At 46.7% G+C, this 18868-nt stretch overlaps 1 long non-coding RNA gene across 1 annotated transcript in view; it reads right to left on the bottom strand.

Annotated features, from left to right (window-relative positions):
• LOC134612344 (uncharacterized) overlaps positions 1-8468 on the bottom strand; it is a 50245-nt gene extending 41777 nt beyond the window's left edge. The window contains exon 1 of the long non-coding RNA XR_010090924.1: positions 8344-8468. This is a non-coding gene — a long non-coding RNA (uncharacterized LOC134612344). The remainder of the gene's footprint in view (positions 1-8343) is intronic.
• Positions 8469-18868: the final 10400 nt, after the last annotated feature.

Below are 18868 nucleotides of genomic sequence, written 5' to 3'. Positions count from 1 at the left end.
AACTGGACTCCTGGTGGCTTTACTGGTCCTTGTCTTGCATTATTTTTAGCACACGTTACACATCTTCGTACAATGGCCTGAGTCAAGTTGGACAATCTTGGTATGTAGAAATGTTTTGTGAGAGATTCTTCAGTACTGTCTCTCCCAGAATGTGTCCCGTTGTGATAATTTTGGACAATTTCTACCGCTAGTGATGCTGGTATGACTATTCTTCCATCTTCTAGCTGATACCACTTGTTCTCCAGATACTTTCCCGGTTCAGTCTTTAACCACTCCTCTTCTTGAGCTGTATAAACTGGAGTCCATTGGGACAGTGGAGTTGGTATAAGAGCAGCTATATGCCCCACATACTCCTGTCTTCCTGATTCAGCAGCACGCTTAGCTGCACTATCTGCCATCCGATTTCCCTTGGTTACATCACCATCTCCTCTCAGATGCGCTCGACAATGTATGATACCGACTTCTTTCGGCTCCCACACTGCTTCCAATAGTTGTAGGATTTCAGCTGCATACTTGATTTCTTTGCCTTCTGAATTCAGTAGTCCTCTTTATTTATACAAAGCTCCGTGGGCATGAGTGGTCAAAAACGCATACTTAGAGTCCGTATAGATATTCACTCTTAAACCTTCAGCCAATTGTAACGCTCGTGTTAGTGCTATTAATTCTGCCTTTTGTGCTGATGTTCCTTTCGCCAGTGGCCGAGCTTCTATCACCTTGTCTATTGTTGTTACTGCATATCCTGCATAGCGGATCCCTTCTTTCACATAACTACTGCCGTCAGTATAATATTGAACATCGGGGTTCTGGATGGGAAAATCACGAAGATCTGGTCTACTTGAGAATACTTCATCCATTACTTCCAAACAATCATGTTGACTTTCAGTAGGTTGTGGCAAAAGGGTAGCTGGATTTAAGGTGTTTACAGTCTCTAAATGCACTCTTGGGTTTTCACACAACATTGCTTGATACTTGGTCATACGGCTGTTACTAAACCAATGATTTCCTTTGTAATCCAACAACGTCTGTACTGCATGTGGGACTCGTACATAAAGTTCTTGACCCAGAGTGAGTTTATCGGCTTCAGCTACTAGCAGGGCGGCTGCAGCTACGGCTCTTAGACAAGGTGGAAGTCCGCTGGCCACTGCATCCAGTTGCTTAGACATATAGGCAACAGGTCTTTGCCATGATCCCAAGTACTGTGTCAATACTCCCACAGCCATTCTTCTTTGCTCGTGTACATATAAGTAGAATGGTCGTGTGTGATCAGGTAGACCTAATGCTGGGGCACTCATCAAAGCCTTCTTCACATCTTCAAATGCCGTTTGCTGTTCTTGGGTCCATAAGAAGGGGTCGTGCTCTGTACCTTTGATAGCTGCGTACAGAGGTTTTGCTAGCATCGCATAGCTGGGAATCCATATCCTACAGAAGCCTGCTGCCCCCAAGAATTCTCGCACTTGTCTTCTATTCTTGGGTATTGGTATTTGGCAGACAGCTTCTTTTCTCTCAGGCCCCATAATTCTTTGACCTTCAGAGATATGGAATCCCAGATACTTGACAGTTGGCAAACACAACTGAGCCTTCTTTCTAGACACCTTGTATCCTGCCTTCCAGAGAATGTGCAGTAGATCGTGCGTTGCTTGCTGACAGATTTCTTTTGTAACTGCTGCTATCAACAAGTCATCTACATATTGTAACAAGACACACTCTCCTGGGATGGACTCGAAATCCAGTAGATCTTGACTTAGGGCTGAACCAAATAGGGTAGGTGAATTTTTAAACCCTTGGGGTAGTCTTGTCCAAGTCATTTGGCGTTTTGAGCCCGTTACAGCGTTCTCCCATTGGAAAGCGAAAATACATTGACTTTCTGCGGCAATTCAGAGGCAAAAGAAGGCATCTTTGAGATCTAAGACTGTGAAGTAAGTAGCCCCGCCCGGAATTAAAGCAAGCAGGTTATATGGATTGGGTACAACTGGATGTATACTAACAACCGCATCATTGACTGCTCTCAAGTCCTGCACAGGTCGATACTCATCTGTACCGGGCTTTTGAACAGGCAGCAATGGGGTGTTCCAGGGGGAAGTACAGAATTTTAGGATACCATACCGTATGAACTTATCCAGATAGGATTGGATGTTCTTCTTAGCCTTCTGCGGGATGTGGTATTGTCTTAGGCTCACTGGATAAACCCCAAGTTTTAGTTCAATTTTTATAGGTGGAATATTGCGGGCCAGTCCTGGTGGGTTGTTCTCTGCCCAAACTCCTGGTATGTTAAATAATGTCTCATCACTCCTAGGGTTTTGGCTAGTCAACGCTGTATAAAGTCGCCACTCTTCTTCCTTTGGTACAGATAATGTCATGATACCTGAAGGTCCATTAAACTTTAAAGATGTTGTTCCATTTGGTAGGAACGTAATCTGCGCTTGTAATTTTGATAGCATATCACGTCCCAGCAATTGGACTGGACATTCAGGCATATAAAGGAATTGATGTTTTATTACGTGGCCTCCCAATGTACAGAGTCGACTTTTAAGAACCGGTTTTTCAGCACTTCTTCCAGTTGCTCCTATCACAGTAATAGTCCTTCCAGATGGAGGAGCAACTAGATTAGTCACCACTGAATGTTCAGCACCAGTGTCGATCATGAACGCACTCCTTTTTCCCCCTATTGATACATCGACCATAGGCTCCGCTCGACCAAGGGGGATGGAGCCCGGTCGGTATCAATAGTCCTCCATGACCGTGTCAGCCAATCCTATGAAGCCCCTACCTTCTCTATCGCGGGACCTTTGCGCTGCAATATACCTGTCTTCCCTAACACTTCCTCTGTTCCCATTACTCCCTCTATAACCATTACTCCCTCCGGGGCCTCCTCTACCTCTCGCTCTGCCTCTAAAGTTTCCGTAGCCTGCCCTGGGTAGGTCTCTCTCGTACTGCTCTCTTTGCGGACATTCGTTCCTCCAATGCCCTTCTTCCTTGCAATACGCGCACTGATTCCTACTCAAAGGCTCCCTACTCCATCTACTATCGCCTCTATCTGGGCCCCGTCTATCTACGCCTGCGATCGCTACCGCTAGCATATCAGCCTTTTTACGCATCTTGCGCTCTTCCTCCCTCTTGCTTTCTGTTTCCCTATTCATATAAACCTTATTCGCTACCTCCATTAGTTGGGTGATTGACATACCTGCAAACCCTTCTAACTTTTGTAGCTTGCGCTTAATATCTCCGTAAGCTTGGCTGACAAAGGCGGAGTTCACCATTCGGGAATTATCTGCGTCTTCCGGATTAAAGGGGGTATACAAGCGGTATGCCTCCAATAATCGGTCATAAAAGACACTGGGCGCTTCATCGCTTTTCTGAATCACCTCAACTGTCTTCGACATGTTAATGGCTTTCTTTCCTCCGGCTTTCATGCCAGCAATTATAGCGTCTCTATAGGCTCTGAGTTGAGCCATATCAGCACCATTTACGTTCCAATCGGGATCGGTGTTGGGATAATGTGTTGCGGCCCATGCTGATGGATTAGCTTGGTTTAAAGTACGGGCTTTATCCTCTAATGCTTTAATGGCTGCTTGATTTATTCTTGTCCTTTCCTCATTGTTAAATAAAGTCATTAATAACTGCTGGCAATCAGCCCATGTCGGGTTATGTGTCTGTACTATTGAGGTGAACAGATCAGTCATAGCTTGTGGTTTCTCGGTATACGAGGAATTGTGGGTCTTCCAGTTTAAAAGATCGGTTGTGGTAAATGGGACATATACGAAGACAGGGTCAGCGTGTGCCATTTGACCTGCGGCATCGATATAGGCTGACCCGGGATTCAGACGAAGAGGCATCTGATAGTGGGCACCGGTCAACTGTCGGGTCTGTATGGGGCTACGTGGAGGGGCGTCAGTCATGGGTTCCAGTCGGGGAGAAATAGGGTATGGGGATGTGGGAGCTTGGTTTTGGGAAAAGGTGGTAAATAAAACACTCCGAGTCGAGCTAGATGAAGCTTGACCGGAAGTCTGAAGTGGCGCCAAATCAGGATATTCGTTTTTAATGGGGGTTGGTTCTGATTCCGGAAGGGGAGATTTAGTACGAGGGGGGGTGGATCCTGTACTGGAGGAGGAAGCGGAAGTGGATGGGGGTAATGAGGGGAGGGCTGCAGGTCTTCCTGCATTTGCGTCACTTCCTCTTAACGGAAAGTAAGGGGGCGGCATAGGGATCTCGGACTCAGGGGGCGTGTCCAAAATGGGCCTAACACCAGTCCTAGTGGACGAACAAGTCCTAGCTACCATGAGGCGACACTGCTCCTCGTGGCATGTCCGGAGCCATTTTGGCGAGTCATTTACGGCCTGTCTCCAACAATCAACATAAGGAAACTGGCCGTAAAGTTCAGGCCTACCCGATACAGCCACGTGTAAGCGCTGTACCAGAGTTGGATCCAAACTGCCACGTGGCGGCCATGCCGCAACCAAAGTAGGCCACTCCCTAGTACACAAAGTGACCAAACGTACAGGAGACATTTTAACCCCAAAATCACAAGTTTTGAATCCCTTTTTAAAATTCTTCACCATACAACCTAAGGGATCCGGGATCGTTGACTGCGACGCACCCATACTTAACAATGGAACGTCGTCGACAACGAATACTATACACGCGTACTTATTCAACAGTCACACCCGTTTCCTCTGGCAACAGCACCACGTGGTACGGTTACCAAGTGAAACGTACACAATAACAATAAACACTCAGGGAATTCCCGTACACACACAGCTGCTACACCAGTCACTATATAATCAATATTATGCCCTTTGGCGTAACTATACAGTCACCCACGCTATAATTCTCTATATACGAATTACCCGTCTATAACACACCCCAGTAACATCGTCTTTTACAAATAGCGGTTACAGTACGGTTAGCATAGGTCAAAGCACAAGTTAAGGTCACAATACAATTATTAGTGGTTATGGTGTTAAACATGCAATGGACGACAATGATTAGTACTTATATACAGTGTCAGTAAATATACAGGGTTATGGTACCGTGCACTATGATACAGCAACACACTATTAACACTCTCGCTAGACGGCTGAGCTCGCGCTATCTAACAAGATATACACTTTACTAAACAATCGTGAACACATTTACAATTCCCAACTAAACTATTGGCCAGTACCTTGATGGACTACCTAAAACTATATACACCCGTTTTGGTTAGCCACACTGCCCAATCACCACATATAGCGAGCTAGAGAACCGAATTTACACAGGCGCCTCTTAGTCGCACTATCAAAAGTCTAGTGGGTTCCAAATTTACACGCCTTCCCACTTAGCCCAGATAGGTTGAGAGCTAGCGAACCGAATTTACACAGGCGCCGCTTAGTCTCCCGGTCCCTCCGACCTAGCGAACGTAATATACACCCTAGAATGCTAGTCTAGACAAGACACCGGTGTCCGGCTAGGGCTATTTACACCAGGACCCCGCCTGACTAACAAAATCAAACGGTCTGACTAAAGAGCGTTCGATCGAGCGGTGCGCCTTCGCTCCTTCCCTCCGACAGAGGGGGCAGATACACAGATTCAAAACCCCTTTGGGCCTACCGCACAATCGGTATACCCCTAGTGGGTCCTGCCGTCTAAAACAGCAGTTGTCTTACCTCCTCGTTCCTGAACCTGAGTTCACACTCATCGACGGGGACACCCCAGCACTTCTCACGTAGAGGCCGATGATCTCCTGGACAACAGACCAGTGGCGCCGAGACGAAGGGAGGTCCACGCAGAAGTTCAGGGGTGCAGCCGTAGAGAACGTGGGCAAAGATAGACCGTCTCACGCCTCTGCCTCTCAGCTACCGTTGAACGATGAGCTTCCCGGCCAATGCACCAAATGATACCGGAGAAACTGACGGAAGCCAAGCACAGAGAGATGGACACAGGTTTCTTCAGGAAGGAAGAGATTCTTTATTGGATCACCGATCGGGACTCAGAGGGACTAACGTCACCAAAATACAGCAAGTTCTGAGCCCCGGACAATAGTGCAGGCTCCTTATATAGGCATATAACTCCTCCCATATTAAGCTCCACCCGCACATTCTCTTAACCAATCAACACAAATAAGAATTAACTTCCTGTTTGACCGCATGGCTTGTCCAGCACAATGGAGGAGGGGGAATACTATATCCTGTATTCTTGCACATGCTCCGTACACTACTGATCGTATCTTGCCTCGTGCAACCAACTGATCGATACGTCAGCATATGCACGTACACATGCCACGTGGTAATCTCGGCCTACTAAATTTATTTTTACCGAGATTCCACCACACTACAATGAGAAAGATTATTCAAAAGTGGAAAACATTCATTGTTGCCAAACTTCCCAGGAGGGGACATCCCAGCAAATTCATGTCATACTCAGAGAAATTGCAGAAAAAGCAGGAGTTACATCTCAGACTCTACAGTGCTGACAGCTGATTGACACGATAAATTCCACACTTTTATTTACATTGATGTAAAAATCTATAAATTTGTTATCACAACTTGTGATTAGATGTTTATGGTGATTAAAAGTAAAATTTGCAGACCAGGACAGGTACATGTTAATAATATGTTAGGTGATTTCTCTGATTACCTGTATAGCGCTCTAATTACCCGTATAGTGCTCTGATTACCTGTATAGCTCTCTGATTACCTGTATAGCGCTCTAATTACCCGTATAGTGCTCTGATTATCTGTATAGCGCTCTAATTACCCGTATAGTGCTCTGATTACCTGTATAGCGCTCTAATTACCCGTATAGTGCTCTGATTACCTGTATAGCGCTCTAATTACCCGTATAGTGCTCTGATTACCTGTATAGCGCTCTAATTACCCGTATAGTGCTCTGATTACCTGTATAGCGCTCTAATTACCCGTATAGTGCTCTGATTACCTGTATAGCGCTCTAATTACCCGTATAGTGCTCTGATTACCTGTATAGCGCTCTAATTACCCGTATAGTGCTCTGATTACCTGTATATCTCCCTGATTACCTGTATAATTATTTGATTTCCTGTATAGAGCTCTAATTACCGATATATCTCTCTGATTACCTGTATAGCACTCCAATTACCCGTATAGTGCTCTGATTACCTGTATATCTCCCTGATTACCTGTATAGCATTATGATTACCTGTATAGCTCTCTGATTACCTATATAATTATTTGATTACCTGTATATCTCCCTGATTACCTGTATAATTATTTGATTTCCTGTATAATTATTTGATTACCTGTATAGAGCTCTAATTACTGATATATCTCTCTGATTACCTGTATAGCACTATGATTACCTGTATAGCGCTCTAATTACCTGTATATCTCCCTGATTACCTGTATAATTATTTGATTTCCTGTATAGAGCTCTAATTACCGATATATCTCTCTGATTACCTGTATAGCACTATGATTACCTGTATATCTCTCTGATTACCTGCATATCTCTCTGATTACCTGTATAGCACTCTGATTACCTTATATCTCTCTGATTACCTGTAAAGTTCTTTGATTACCTGTATATCTCTCTGATTACTTGTATATCTCTGTTTACCTGTATAGTTCTTTGATTACCTGTATATCTCTGTTTACCTATATAGTTCTCTGATTACCTGTATAGTGCTCTGATTACCTGTATAGTTCTTTGATTGCCTGTATAGCTCTCTGATTACCTGTATATCTCTCTGATTACCTGTACAGTGTTCTGATTACCTGTATATCTCTCTGATTACCTGTATAGTGCTTTGATTACCTGTATAGCCCTCTGATTACTTGTATATCTCTGTTTACCTGTATAGTTCTTTGATTACCTGTATATCTCTCTGATTACCTGTACAGTGTTCTGATTACCTGTATATCTCTCTGATTACCTGTATAGTGCTTTGATTACCTGTATAGCCCTCTGATTACTTGTATATCTCTGTTTACCTGTATAGTGCTCTGATTACCTGTATAGCTCTCTGATTACCTGTATAGTGCTCTGATTATCTGTATAGTTCTTTGATTACCTGTATAGCTCTCTGATTACCTGTATATCTCTCTTATTACCTGTATAGGTCTCTGATTACCTGTATAGGTCTCTGATTACCTGTGTGGTGCTCTGATTACCTGTATGGTGCTCTGATTACCTGTATAGCTCTCTGATTACCTGTATAGCAATCTGATTACCTGTATGGTGCTCTGATTACCTGTATAGGTCTCTGATTACCTGTGTGGTGCTCTGATTACCTGTATGGTGCTCTGATTACCTGTATAGCTCTCTGATTACCTGTATAGCAATCTGATTACCTGTATGGTGCTCTGATTACCTGTATAGGTCTCTGATTACCTGTAAAGCGCTGTCTTTTTCCACCACTGACACCAGTGAAGAGTTCCACGATTTACAAATATTAATACTTTCATTAAATGTTTTATTCTCTTTTGAAAAATAATAGCATTTCCCATCCAGGAGAATCCAGGTCTGGACCCCGTCTGAAGGACAAGCTGAAACAGGAAATGTTTATTAAGGTGAAATCAGTCAGAATATTTTAACCCTTTAGTAACCAAGCTGTTCTGAGTTTACATGTGTTCACGACTGAGGGCTTTCTGATACTTTAGCAATGTGTTTGTTCCACGATATTTCTGTTTACAGCATCGCTGTCATGGCCGTATGTGAGGTTTTTTTTTAACCCCCCTACCGACACCTCTACATCGCTCCCCTAGTCCCCTCCTAGCCTGGCTGTAGATGACACTTTGTTTGGTGTAATTGGGATGGAATTGTGGAGGTAGCTGTACATGTCTGTGGGCTTTCTGTACACAGATGAATGAAGAATGCCATTGGTGACAGTTATTGTGCAGTCAAAGAAACTCACACTATGAATTGAGAAGTACATTTTTATTTATTTTTTAAATTCCAGATTTAATTTTTTTTATTATTTTTATATTATTCTCATGCATAGTTTGAGTATCAGAGATTGATTACTCTATAAAACAGTTATTCTAAGTACAATTCTCCAACTATACAGAACCAAGCTGCCTAAACAATTCATACTTTATGCAACTAGATATTTATGTAAAAAAAATCCTCTCTATATAAGTTCTGTGGCATCTTACAAATCGTAAAAAATACAACAAGACAAGACATGGTCTGCCCGACCTGTCAAAGTCCCCCCCCCCCCCCCCCTACCATATGGATCTAAGTTAAAAAAGAAAAATAGAATGAAAGAAAAGTCAGATAATATAGCACTTAAGATCTGAATTTTACCAAGGCTCCCAAATTTTTATATATGAACCAAAGCTTTGAAGAGCCGAAAATTAGCTTTTCTCCATACCGCATTGAAAATGTACTTGATTTAAAATAGCTATCAGTGAAATTTCCTGTTTTTTATTCCACATTCTTGATATTACTAACTTTGTGGCCATAAAGTTCTAGATAGTCAAGGTTTGCCTCACTTATTTATACCATCCAGATTTAATGTAATAAAGCTTTTTCTGGAGATGGTGTGAGTTTAATCTTTAAAATATCTGAGATTATTAGAAAACCCTTAGACCAGGGGTAGGCAACCTTTTAGCAGCGCTGTGCCCATATAGGATTGTGATGTCCCGTAGCGTGCCGATTCTATTTTTTTTTAAATTGAGGTGTGTATGTATTCTGCTTGTGTTATTTATACTGTAATTGCTTTGTATCTTTGTATTTGTACGTATATGAGCTATTATATTGTATATGTTCATGAGTAGTTTGTGGTATCGTGTATGATACCTATGAATGTGGGCTGTGTATTGGGGCTGCTTGTGGAATTGTGTGTGTGGATGGATATGTCACATTGTGTGTTTGGTAGTGTGTGTATGTGTGGGGCTGTTTGGGGTATTGCATGTGAGAGGCTGCATGTGGGGTTGTGTGCATGTATGTGGATTGTTAGTAGTGCTACGTTTGTGCGGATTGTGTGTATGTTTATTTTTTGGGCTGTTCATGTTATTTGTATGAGGGGAGGGTTATTGTGCATTTCTGTGTATATCTAGCAGTATGGGTGGCTTCCCTAGGTTCCAGTGGAGACCAGGCTGGCCAGGTACAGGTGAAGGGCAGGAGATGCAATATCCGCTGTGGGCTGCTCTACCACAGTGTGGATTCCCATTCACAAGTTCTGGGAGGAAGTGACCTGAGATCACTTACTCTATGTGCTGCAATGCATAAATTGAGGATTGTCCTTCACCACCTTTTCGTATTAGCAGATATCTGAAGTTTCACTGGGACTCCTGATAGGCCAAAGCCTGGCTCTAGCAGCCTTGAGTGCCGTGCAAAGACACCTTGAGTGCCGTACACGGCACTAGTGCCGTAGGTTGCCTACCTCTGCGTTAGACCATGTATTATGGACTAGTCTACAAGACCACCAAACATGTTCAAATGTTCTTCCCCTTAGGCCACATCTCCAACACAGGGCACTGTGATTAGAATTAATTTTATGCATTCTAGTGGGGACTAAATGCCATCTATGCATTAATTTAAAGTGTAATTCTTGGATATTTAAACAAGAGGTAGCTCTCCCAACTTGTAGCCAGATACTACTCCATGCCATGCTATCTATCACTGTGCCACTGTGCCAATGTTTTCCTTTTCAGGGATTTAAAAAAACATTGAACCTTTGTAAAGATATTTTTATTTGAATAAGCTGCAAAAAGATTCTCTAACAGTTTCATGACATTAGGATCTAAAGTAGTTAGGAGATGCCCGTTGTGACGGACCGCCTGGCACCCCGACTGGGTACCTCCATCAGTCGCTGCTTCCTAGTACTTGCGAGCACCATAAGCACTGTATTGGAATACCATAACCACCATAAACCCCATGAACTGCTGCAGCTTGGTTGGTGTTTCGCTGTCCTCCACCCATCCTGGACCCAAGACCAGGATCCAGCTTCCAGTGCGTGAACCTCTTCTATTACAGAGAGCGTAGCAGGAACAGTTCTTATAAGAGGTAGTGATTATACTCAGGGGAGTATTGTGATATAGCAATCCCCAGAGTGTATGTAGTTCTCCAATCCCCCAAACATTAGCCAAGACTGGTGATGTACCGAACTGTTCGCTGGCGAATAGTTCCCAGCGAACATAGCGTGTTCGCGTTCACCACGGCAGGCGAACACATGCGCGGTTCGATCCGCCCCCTTATCATCATTATTGAGCAAACTTTGACCCTGTGCCTCACGGTCAGCAGACACATTCCAGCAAATTAGCAGCACTCCCTCCCTTCCACACCCTCCCACCTCCTGTACAGCATCCATTTTAGATTCATTCTGAAGCTGCATTCTTAGATAGAGGAGGGAAAGTTTAGCTGCTGCTGATTAGATAGGGAAATTGATAGCTAGGCTAGGGTATTCAGTGTCCACTACAGTCCTGAAGGACTCATCTGATCTCTGCTGTAAGGACAGCACCCATCTAGAACATCAGTCTGTTTTTTTTTTCTTCTGTGTAATGTAATTGCAGTTGCCTGCCTGCCAGCTTCTGTGTCAGGCTCACAGTGGATACTGTGCCCACTTGCCCAGTGCCACCACTCATATCTGGTGTCACAATAGCTCAAGCTTAACATTTATAAACAATTTTTTTTCACTGTAATAGCAGTTAGTTGTCTGCCAGTTTCTGTGTCAGGCTCACAGTGGATACTGTGCCCACTTGCCCAGTGCCACCACTCATATCTGGTGTCACAATAGCTTAAGCTTGCATTTAAAATGATCCTGATCTCTCCCCGTCCCTCTTGACTAGTGTCTCTGACTGCCTCTCTGCTGTTTCTAACTGGATGGCTACCCATTTCCTTAAACTAAACTTGACCAAAACTGAAATTCTGGTCTTTCCTCCCTCAAGTGTTGTTACTCCTGTGTCTGTCTCCCTCCAAGTCAATGGTGCTACCATCAGCTCCACCACGCAGGCTCACTGCCTAGGTGTTCTCTTTGACTCCGACCTCTCCTTCAAGCCTCATGTTCACTCTATCGCCAAATCCTGTCATTTCCATCTCAAAAACATTGCGCGCATCCGCCCCTACTTAACGCCAGATGCGACTAAGGTGTTGGTCCATTCCACTGTACTTTCTCGCCTTGACTACTGTAATCCGCTTCTCAGTGGTCTTACGTGCTCCCAACTTGCGCCGTTACAGTCCATAATGAATGCGGCGGCGAGGCTCATCTTCCTGTCCGCCCGCACCTCCCATGCCTCACCCTTCTGTCAGTCCCTACATTGGCTTCCTATAAAATATAGCGCTCAATTTAAAATTCTGGTTCTTGCTTTCAAATGTCTACATAATGCTGCTCCCACCTATCTATCCTCCCTTACACACAAGTATGTCCCGTCTAGGCCCTTACGATCTGCTGAAGACTTACGTCTATCTTCTGTCCGTACTCCCACCTCTGATGCTCGCTGTTACGGACCGTTTCAGCATATGAGGGGTTAAAATCCGTTTAGGCGATAATCCCCTTTTCTCAGAAAGGCACAGCTACTGCAGAACATCAGAACTCACGAACTGGATATAGGTGAATAAGGTAGCACTCCAGCTGGAACCTCACAAATAGCTGCTAGCAGATGAATAGGAAAAGCAGACATCAGCTTACACTCCTAGCAGTCAAATCTCCAACAGCATACAGTGAATCCCCCCAAGAACGAGACAAGGCTCCGTGTTGAAGGTCAAGCAGTGGTCTGTTTATTCAGGGCTACCTGCCCCTGTATTTATGCAGGTCTCCCACCTGGTGGACACTCCCCTAGGGGACCAGATGGAAGACTGAAACAGCAGACAGACATGTATCATTTTCGTACACACAGCCACAATACTTTCCCACCATGCATCTTGGTTTCCTCCTCCCTGCCCTGGAGATAATTAATGAAGTAATTCAATTATCTCCTAAGACAAAGGCCAGACTCCATTATGCACATGGTGACACAGAAACAGACTATCACTTTAAAATACATACAGACACATTTTATACATTAAACACAGACATGTAACATATCCCCAGATAGCTCAGGTCTGGGTGCACATTATTAGGAGAATGGCACCCAGACCACCCGAATACATTTTAATTGCCATGGAGCCAAAGTCTTTAATTATACGAACAGGCTCCATGGCATTGCTATCTGGGTTACTACAGTTCACATAAAACAAACTACCGAATTTCCCTGCATTCACCAAATTCATACGAATGAGAACCAGGGGCTGGAGGTTCAGCGGTACCTGCACGTAAAAGTGTCCGATTTTGGTGCATGAAAGCCGGGCAGAAAAGTGCTAGCTGCCCGGGGAGCTCCAGAACAGCGCCACCTAGCGGCCGCTAAGTGTAACAGCGGCCACACAGTTAACAGGCAATTAAGCTGTGGTTAACCGCAACTTCAGGGAGGTAAATTGGCAGCACACTCCAGCTTCTGGGTGGCCAATTAACAACGCCGGTCGGCTTCCCACGGCTCTGGGGAGGTTGGTGAACGGCTGTTTGTTCGGTAGATGAAATCTACCGAACTGCTGTGCAGAAAGGGAGAAATAAATCCTTCTGCACAGTAAAATTAACCCTTTAGCTGCCGGTCCATAATCCAAAGGCAGCAGGCGGGCAACCAGGCTCCTCCAATACAATGTGGCGAGATTGGTTTCGTCACATCTCTCCCCCTTTCCAAAAAGACTAACAGGGTACCTGACCTCCTGCCGGTCAGTGCCCTTGTTAGTCCAGCAGCCCACCCACAAAGCAGAAAAAACAGTACAGCCCACCCACAATAAATGGTTACTACACCTGGGTAGAGGAGAATCTTGTCCATGTCCAGGTGCCTCACCACAGCTGTGTGGGGGACCGGTAGGCTGCCTTGGTGGGTTGCTGAGTGGGCAGAGACCAGCGGTACTCTGTCCTGTTGCCAGTACTACCACCGGAGTAGTCTGGTTGGAGCCTGGTTGCTGGAGACGGACTGTCTCCCCCTTGGATACACAGCTCTGTCGTGGGGGGGTAGGACCGACCGTCCCTACCCCCTGTGAGGTGAGTGCAGAGACCACGGTCCCATCTGCACCGGTGGGGGGTTTACAGTCTCCCCCTGGTACATTAAGCTGCCGCTGGGGAGAGGGGGTAACAAGCTCCTCTCCCGATAGAACACTCTGCCCATTAATGATCCGCCGCTGGGGAGAGGTGGTAACAAGCTCCTCTCCCATACATACTTTTAGTTTTTGCTTAGGGAGACCGACTGTCTCTCCTCCCAATACAGAGTCCTGCTGCTGGGGAAAGGAGACAGGGCTCTCTATTCCCTGCTGGATACTCTGCCGCTGGAGAATGGAGACTGGGCTCCCAATTCCCGGCACATCACACTGCCGCTGGGGAATGGAGACTGGGCTCCCAATTCCCGAAAAATCACGCTGCCGCTGGGGAGGGAGGACGCTGCTCTCCTCTCCCTGTACTTCACATTGCCCTCCTGGCATATCACTCTGCTGCTGGGGGGCAGGAACAACTACCTCTGCCCCCTGTAACTCAGCCTGCCGCTTGGGAGGGAGGAGGCTGCTCTCCTCTCCCTGCACTTCACATTGCCCTCCTGGCATATCACTCTGCTGCTGGGGGGCAGGAACAACTACCTCTGCCCCCTGTAACTCAGCCTGCCGCTGGGGAGGGAGGAGGCTGCTCTCCTCTCCCTGCACTTCACATTGCCCTCCTGGCATATCACTCTGCTGCTGGGGGGTAGGACCAACTACCTCTGCCCCCTGTAACTCAGCCTGCCGCTGGGGAATGGAGACTGGGCTCCCAATTCCCTGCAGGACCGGTGGAGAGACCTCGGTCCCATCTCTACCGGCCACCTGGGGTTCTTCCCAGTAAATCTCCACAATATCTTCCCAGCGGAAGGGGTCTGGATCTGGGTCTGTCACCTTACTCTCCTGCTGAGCCTTCCCAATGAAGTGGAAGAGATCTTGGTAGTTTTGCTCCAGTTCCCACTCCAGGGTTGCTAGGTGAGCCAGGTCTTGCTCTACCTCATGGGGGTCATCCCACTCATGCCTAGCCTCCCTCTCATAGAAAATGTCCTGCAATCTGGTTTGCGCAGGGCTCCCGAAGCCAGGCTCTGCAAAGGACTCCCATAACAAGCCAGGACCATCAAACTCCTCTCCCTCTGGCTTGTCATGTTCGGCTGTCCAGGGTATATACTGTGCTATAAACCACCAGAGCGCCTGGTAGGCATCCTCCAGCCATAGCTCCTGCCATACCCGGTGCTCTAGTTCCTTCACCCATCCCTTCAGGGGCTGCTCTCCCAGGAAGGGTATCCGCAGTGCCAGTCGTGTCTGCCATCGCTGCTCTTCACTGGGGAGACTCTTGCCCCGCTGGTACTGTACGTTATCCAGGGCCTGGTACCAGATGCCTTTCCTTATTGCATCCCGGTCATCCATGTCACCCTCATTGTACTCCACTGCTGGTTCCATCCTGGTGCTGTCAGGGTTGCTGTACTCAGACATGCGTTGCCCTCAAATTGTAAATCCAAAGAAATGGTGTTCTGTAGCTGTCCTTCTGGCTGTAGGAACGATCCCGCCGCTTGCCACCATTTGTTACGGACCGTTTCAGCATATGAGGGGTTAAAATCCGTTTAGGCGATAATCCCCTTTTCTCAGAAAGGCACAGCTACTGCAGAACATCAGAACTCACGAACTGGATATAGGTGAATAAGGTAGCACTCCAGCTGGAACCTCACAAATAGCTGCTAGCAGATGAATAGGAAAAGCAGACATCAGCTTACACTCCTAGCAGTCAAATCTCCAACAGCATACAGTGAATCCCCCCAAGAACGAGACAAGGCTCCGTGTTGAAGGTCAAGCAGTGGTCTGTTTATTCAGGGCTACCTGCCCCTGTATTTATGCAGGTCTCCCACCTGGTGGACACTCCCCTAGGGGACCAGATGGAAGACTGAAACAGCAGACAGACATGTATCATTTTCGTACACACAGCCACAATACTTTCCCACCATGCATCTTGGTTTCCTCCTCCCTGCCCTGGAGATAATTAATGAAGTAATTCAATTATCTCCTAAGACAAAGGCCAGACTCCATTATGCACATGGTGACACAGAAACAGACTATCACTTTAAAATACACACAGACACATTTTATACATAAAACACAGACATGTAACATATCCCCAGATAGCTCAGGTCTGGGCGCACATTATTAGGTGAATGGCACCCAGACCACACAAATACATTTTAATTGCCATGGAGCCAAAGTCTTTAATTATACGAACAGGCTCCATGGCAGGCTATCTGGGTTACTACAGTTCACATAAAACAAACTACCGAATTTCCCTGCATTCACCAAATTCATACGAATTAGAACCAGGGGCTGGAGGTTCAGTGGTGCCTGCACGTAAAAGTGTCCGATTTTGGTGCATGAAAGCCGGGCAGAAAAGTGCTGGCTGCCCGGGGAGCTCCAGAACAGCGCCACCTAGCGGCCGCTAAGTGTAACAGCGGCCACACAGTTAACAGGCAATTAACCGCAGCTTCAGGGAGGTAAATGGAGGGCACACTCCAGCTTCTGGGTGGCCAATTAACAACGCTGGCCGGCTTCCCACGGCTCTGGGGAGGTTGGTGAACGGCTGTTTGTTCGGTAGATGAAATCTACCGAACTGCTGTGCAGAAAGGGAGAAATAAATCCTTCTGCACAGTAAAATTAACCCTTTAGCTGCCGGTCCATAATCCAAAGGCAGCAGGCGGGCAACCAGGCTCCTCCAATACAATGTGGTGAGGCAGTTACTTGTCTTCAAGCGGGTGTGTCAGGCCTTCAGCGTGTACTCTGCCAACCTCTGCCACTGCACAGTGCCACTCATATCTGGTCTCACAGTAGCTTGCACGCATAGTACCACTAATCCAAAAAAAAAATGACAGGCAGAGGCAGGCCACCCCGCAGGGGCCATCGTGGTCGTGGTGCTGTGATTCCCTTTGGCCCTAGAATAATGCCCAGTTTTCAGAGGCCACGTACCCTGAACTTGAAAAGTTCTGAGGACATAGTTGACTGGCTAACACAGGACACCCAATCTTCTACAGCTTCCGCTCGGAACCTTGATGCACCATCCTCCTCCAGCTTAGCTTCGGGCACCTCTCAAGATACCACTCACCCGCCTGCCGCCACCACCAACACTAGCACCACAGCCGCTTCACTTGGTATGTCAGAGGAGTTATTCACACATCCGTTTGAAGAAATGAGTGATGCGCAACCATTATTTCCAGAGGATGTAGATAACAGGGATATGTCTCAGGCAGGCAGCATTACACACATGGACGTACGGTGTGATGATGATGATGTTGTACCTGCTGCTGCTTCCTTTGCTGAGTTGTCAGATACAAGTGAAGCGGTTGCGTACATGGATGTCACGTGGGTGCCCGCTCGGCAAGAAGAAGAACAGGACGAAAGTTCAGATGGGGAGACAGAGAGGAGGAGGAGGAGACGAGTTGGAAGCACGGGGAGGTCGTCGCAAGGAGCTAGTGGCACAGTCAGACAGCATGCATCGGCACCCGGGGTCAGCCCGACAGCACGCCAATCAACGCATGCTATGTCCACCACCAGAATGCCGTCATTGCAGAGCTCAGCAGTGTGGCATTTTTTTTTGTGTGTCTGCCTCTGACAACAGCGATGCCATTTGCAACCTGTGCCAAAAGAAACTGAGTCATGGGAAGTCCAACACCCACTTAGGTACAACTGCTTTGCGTAGGCACATGATAGCACATCACAAACGCCTATGGGATCAACACATGAGTACAAGCAGCACGCAAACTCAAAGCCGCCATCCTCCTTCTGGTCCAGCATCTTCAGCCACGTCAATCACTGCTGTCCTCCTTGCCCCCTCTCAACCATCCACCACTCCGTCTCTCGCCTTGAGCAGTTCCCGCCCAGAGTCAGGTGTCTGTCAAGGACATGTTTGAGCATAAGAAGCCAATGTCAGAAAGTCACCCCCTTGCCCAGCGTCTGACAGCTGGCTTGTCCGAACTATTAGCCCGCCAGCTTTTACCATACAAGCTGGTGGAGTCTGAGGCATTCAAAAAAATTGTAGCTATTGGGACACCGCAGTGGAAGGTACCCGGACGAAATTTCTTTTCACAAAAGGCAATCCCCAACCTGTACTCAATTGTGCAAAAGGAAGTAATGGCATGTCTGGCACACAGTGTTGGGGCAAGGGTCCATCTGACCACTGATACCTGGTCTGCAAAGCATGGTCAGGGCAGGTATATCACCTACACTGCGCATTGGGTAAACCTGCTGACGGCTGCCAAGCATGGAATGCGTGGCTCTGCAGAGGAGTTGGTGACACTGCCATGACTTGCAGGCAGGCCTGCTGCCACCTCCTCTACTCCTCCTACTCCATCCTCTTCCATAACCTCCTCGGCTGAGTCCTCTTCTGCTGCTGCGTCTTGCTCCACATCAACGGCATCCCCCCCAGCTCCCCAGGTACTATTCCACATCCCAGATACGGCAGTCTCACGCCGTCTTGGGTTTGACTTGCTTGAAAGCAGAGAGTCACACCGGACAAGCACTCCTGTCCGCCCTGAACGCACAGGTGGAAAAGTGGCTGACTCCGCAGAAGTGGTTTGTGACAACGGAACAAATTTGTTGGCGGCATTAAAGTTGGGCAAGTTGACACATGTGCCATGCATGGCACATGTGTGTAATCTGATCGTACAACGCTTTGTGCATAAGTACACAGGCTTACAGGACATCCTGAAGCAGGCCAGGAAGGTGTGTGGCCATTTCAGGCGTTCCTGCATGGCCATGGCGCACTTTGCAGATATCCAGTGGCGAAACAACATGCCAGTGAGGCCCTTGATTTGCGACAGCCTGACACGTTGGAATTCAACACTCCTAATGTTCGACTGCCTGCTCCAACAAGAAAAAGCCGTTAATGAATATTTGT

The sequence above is a fragment of the Pelobates fuscus genome, chromosome 5, assembly GCF_036172605.1.
Source record: "Pelobates fuscus isolate aPelFus1 chromosome 5, aPelFus1.pri, whole genome shotgun sequence".
Taxonomy (NCBI): Eukaryota; Metazoa; Chordata; class Amphibia; order Anura; family Pelobatidae; genus Pelobates; species Pelobates fuscus.
This window is presented reverse-complemented; position numbering and strand designations above follow the sequence as displayed.